The sequence below is a fragment of the Tupaia chinensis genome, unplaced genomic scaffold (assembly GCF_000334495.1).
Source record: "Tupaia chinensis unplaced genomic scaffold, TupChi_1.0 Scaffold000502_1, whole genome shotgun sequence".
NCBI classification, from domain to species: Eukaryota; Metazoa; Chordata; class Mammalia; order Scandentia; family Tupaiidae; genus Tupaia; species Tupaia belangeri.
Genome location: NW_006160014.1, coordinates 1,261,093 through 1,266,391, shown reverse-complemented (window position 1 = coordinate 1,266,391; position 5,299 = coordinate 1,261,093).

Genomic DNA, 5,299 nt, shown 5'->3' with positions numbered 1-5,299 from the left:
GAAGGTAAATCGAAAGGTCCGGGACTCAAACCATGGCCAGCAATATAGGAATCCAATGCCCTTAACCACCATGTCACCTGCTGGCCCCTCTTTTTTATTTTTTTAATCTTAGCCATTCTGACTGGAGTTAGGGGGTATCTCATAGAAGTTTTGATTGGCATTTCTCTTATGATAAGAGATGTTGAGCATACTTTCATATGCTTTTTGACTGTTCATATGTCTTCCATGGAGAATTGTTTGCTCAGCTCATTTGCCCATTTTCAGATTGGATTTATCATTTTTTTACAGGTAAGCTGTTTGAGTTTTCAATTCACCTGCAGAAAAATTAAACTGGACCTCTATCTTTCACCATCACCTTTCTATTTATTTTTAACAATGGACTTAAAAGTAATTATTTACTATCATTTCATCTAGGTCTGATACAGTTTTCTGGAATGGGAGATGCCCAATATACTTGGTGTTCCAAAAATGGGGCAATAGGAATGTTCAAAGTATGGACAGTAAAAAGATGTGAAGTTCGTTAAAAGTTTAAAAGTGGTAATAAATGGACTAAGCATTTACCTCCTTTTTATTACCACTGTGAGTTTACTTTTCAAAAAGTAATATTAGTGATAAAGTACTCCTTACTGAAAAAATATCACTCTACATTCTAAATAATTGGTTCAGATTGCTGGATGTAGCCTGGGACTGACTCCGTTTTCTCCACTTCTTCACTTGTAGTTCTCAAGTGGAATCTGCTGGTAATGCAACATCCTGAGATAGGGAGGGACTAGCTGCAACAGCCTAGGCTCTGTTTCGGTACCTCTCAAAACAGAATATCCTTCAAAGCTTTAATCTAGGGAGTCCTATGGGGCTTAAGCCTGAGATGAGATGCTTTCTGAGGTCCTTGAGCTGTGGTGAAAGTGGAGCACAAAGAAACAAAACTACTTCTCCTTGGGCAGCTTTCCTGAGTCTTGAAAGGACCAACCAATGCTAAATCCTGGGCTTCAATTCTCCCTTGCTGCCTGTCTTAGGGAAATTTCTTCACTTAGCTTGCATGAGTATTCTGTTTCACCAGACTCATACAAGCAGTGGAAATTGTAGCCCAAGATGTAGTGAGCTAGGGGTCAGGAGGTGGGTGGTGTTTAAGGGCGCTGGACTCCCACATGTTTGACTGTGTTTTGAATGCCAAACGTGGCAGCCTCTTTTTTTTCTCTCTCTCTCTCTTTCTGTCCCTCTCTGGTCAAATTAAGATAAATAAATAAATAAATAAATAAGTTGAATAAAATAATTTTTTAAAAAAGATGCAGTGAGCTAGAGTATTAAACAGTACACAGTGAAGCTGCTTCACAGTAACCATCCACCTAGAGCAGATCTGGTCCTTCGGCCTTTCCTTGATACAACCATGGCCCCACATAGTCATTAGGCACCCAGGCTCTTCCAATGAGTGGCTCCATGTATCATAGGACCTTGGGATCTGCTGGAACTCTGCATGTACCAGATGATGTATTAGGGAGGAGGTTCTGTGGGCCAGATCTACAAATGATATTTATTGCTTCCACATTAAATAGGCCTGAACTCATTAGTCACTTCCTCTGGGAATCATAGTCTTGCTGTGTGTCCAGGAGAAAAAGTAAAATGGCTTAGTAAATAGCACTCAGTTTCTGTTTTTAATATCTTTACTGTGTTGATTACATTCTATTTTGGAAATTGTTGATTTGCTATTCCTGTCATCCTCAGCAAGAACAAGAAAAGAAAGCACATATATTAAGACTACCATTTTAAGGCTATTGCATCCTATCGACTTATTTCATAAGTGGTTTTAATTCCTACATAACTTCAACTTCCATGAGCTACAATTTTGGCTTAAAATCATTCATGTTATTAAGAGAGCAACCAGAATGACTTATTTCTGCCTGGACATGAGTTACTCTCCTCCAGGCTGGCCCTGCCTGTCACTACAACATGTAGCTAGGGACCATGCTGAGAAGAAGTAGGAAAAACACTTCCACAAGGTCTTTCCTCTCATCCTCTTCTTTCTGTAAATGATAGATACTGCATGAATGATTCTAGCCTTCTAATTGGTCTCTAGGATTCCTACTTCTCCCATTTCAGTTTGTTCCCAGTGTGTTTTCCACACGACTTTTAACTCCAGTTTTCTATGCCTCTCCTCTCAACAGCTCCCCCCCCCAATACAACACACCATATTATGCAATCACTCCATGAGTGCTGACACACATCTTACATGATGATGACCTGTGTGAATAAGATCACTATTACCCTGCCCATCCAGAGTTCACAGCCTAGTGCAGGATTCAGACATTTTGCCAAAATCCTTTTAAAATTCTTGTATGATTAATTGATATTATAGAAGTATGGCATTGAATTACCAAATAATTAAGCATTTTCCTGTTATTCTGTTCTTATTTTTATTGCTACTATACTTATATTTTTTTCTTTTTTCTTTTTTCTTTTTTAAATTTCATTTTCTTTTATATATTAAATCACATTATTTAGCCTACAAAGTGAATATTTCCTTTTTTAATTATTTATTTACTTTTATTCATTCATTCATTTTATTTTGATTTGACCAGAGAGAGACACAGAGAGAAAGAGAAGGAAAGTGAGAAAGCAAGCCACCAGGTCCAGGACTCGAACTGTGGTCAGCCCTGTGGGAGTATCCAGCGTCTTTACCACCAAGCCACCTGCTGGTCCCCAAAGTGAATATTTTAACATGTGAACATTTCTCCTTAGTCCAGTTGATAAAACTATAAAATTATCTTCAACAGATAATACCACATTTCTTTGACCCATTAATGCTTTGCCTCTATTTTTCTTCTAAATGTCCTTCCACCAGACTCTACTTTTTCACACACACTATATCTGGTATTCACATCCATTTACTGTGTTTCTGTATTCTTTAGTCAATTAGTTTCAGTCATAGAGTGCAGACACTCGGTATATATTGAGTGGGGACATATAATGACTCTCCTTCATAGCCTGGCTTGCTTGACTCAGCAGTAAATCTTCCATATTCGTCCACTTTCTGTCAAAAGCCAGGATTTTGTTGGGTTTTTTTATGGCTAAATAGTATTCCATAGAGTATATGTGCCACAGTTTTTCAATCCATTCATCTGTTTGGGGGCATTTGGGTTGGTTCCATGTCTTATCAATTGTGAATAGTGCCACAATAAACATTGATGTGAAAGCACTTTTCTGATTAAGAATTCTTCTGTCCTTTGGATAGATACTAAGGAGTGGGATTACTGGATCCTATGGTAGCTCTATTTGAAAGTTTTTGAGGAATCTCCAAATTGTTCTCCACAGTGACTGAATCAATTTACATGCCCGCCAGCAGTATAAGAGAGTTCCCCTTTCACCACACCCAGGCCAGCACTTATCATTTTTTGGTTTTTTTTTAATCTTAGTCATTCCAACTGAGGTTAGGTGACATCTCGTTGTTTTGATCATGTCCCTTACAATGAGGGATGTTGAGCATTTTTTCATATGTCTTTTGGCTATTCAAATGTCATCTTTAGAGAGTGGTTTTTTTCAACTCATTCTCCCATCTTTTGATAGTGTGGTTCATCTTTTTTTAGGAACAGCTACCTGAGTTCCTTGTGTATTCTGGTTATCAGCCTCTTACCTGATGCATAGTTTACCAAAGTATTTTCCCTTTCTGAGGACTGTCAATTCACACAAATTACTGTGTCTTTTGCCATGCAGATACTTCTTAGTCTGATGTAATCCCACTTTTTTATTTTGGGGATTATCAACTGTGTTTTGGGGGTCTTATTGAAGAAGTCTTTTTCTACCCCAATGTCTCCTAGAGTTTCCCCAGTGGTTTCTAGGAGCAGTTTTATAGTTTGAGGTCTTGGATTTAGATCTTTGATCCACCTTGACTTAATTTTTGTCAAAGGTGAGAGGTAGGGGTTCAGATTCATCTTTCTGCAGGTTGAAATTCAGTTTTTCCAGCACCATTTGCTGAAGAGGTTTTCCTTTTCCCACTGGATTGACTGGTACCCCTTGTCAAAAATCACTTGACTGTATGTTTGGGAATTTCTTTCTGAGGACTCTATTCTGTTCCATTGGTTCACATGTCTGTTTCTTTGCCAATACCATGCTATTTTGATTACCACAGCTTTGTAGTATATTTTTGGGTCATGGAGTGAGATGTCACCCACTCCACTCTTCTTTTGAAGAATTGCTTTGGCAATATGGGGTCTTTTATGATTCCAGCCAAATTTTATGATCGTCTCTTCTAGATCTGTGAAGTATGTGTCTGGTACTAAAACTTATTTTTAAACTACTTAGATAGGTATCTTGGGCTATGTAAAATATTTGAATCTTCCTCTGGAGGCAGATTTCTCTCATCCATAGATATCTCTTTTTCAGAAAGATTCTTTACATTTTGTAAGAAAATATCTAATTACTCAGAATTACCTCACTAATTTAAATCAACTATTATACAAATACGTTGTATTTCAAATATACAGAGTGATTTTGTTTAGTTCTTTGTTGACTTTTTGGGTTCTCCTTCCACTGGTTCAAAGAATATTATGAATTAGAAGAGTAACTGATTGCTTAGACCAGGAGGTGTTGAATGGTGGATGGTGATGAGATTTGGGCTCATAAAGCTAAATTTTAATCCTTGATGCAATATCTTGTCATGTTGCATCTTTAGAAAAGTTATAGTGCAGTTTTCTCTATTTTCCTTTTCCTCTTTTGAAAAATGAATATAAATGATACCTTGTGTGTGTGCCCAAGATCCCAAGAGGAGAATGGATGAGAAAAGATTGTGGCATGGCCATCTCCCCTGGGGGATGATTTCTTAATTTCTCTCTCTCTCTCCCTCTGTCTCTCCTGTGAGCACATGTGCCCTATCACCAAAAAGAAAAAAAATCTCTCTTTCTCAAAAGAAAAAGAATTTTTCATTTAATTTTATTTAGTGTTATTATTTTATTTTGACCAGAGAGAAAAAGGAAAAGTGAGAAAGCAAGCTACTAGGTCAAGGGCTCAAACCATGGTTGGCCATATGGGAGTCCAGCACCTTAACTACCATGCCACCTGCCACAGCCCCTGAATATTCTATTTTCTAAATTGAGACACTGAGTAGTATTTTTTAGGAAAAAAAAAAAAAGAACCATTGAAAGATTAAATAAGCCATTATCAATTTGTTGCTTTGTTTTCAGGATATCGATCTTGTTTGTGAGTGTCAGGTAGATAGTCAAAAGTATTGAAGGAAGAAAGACTAGGCAGAGATAAATAAAATTTTTCAAAGAGAAAATTTATGAGACTTTAGTAGCTGAGATCTAGTGAT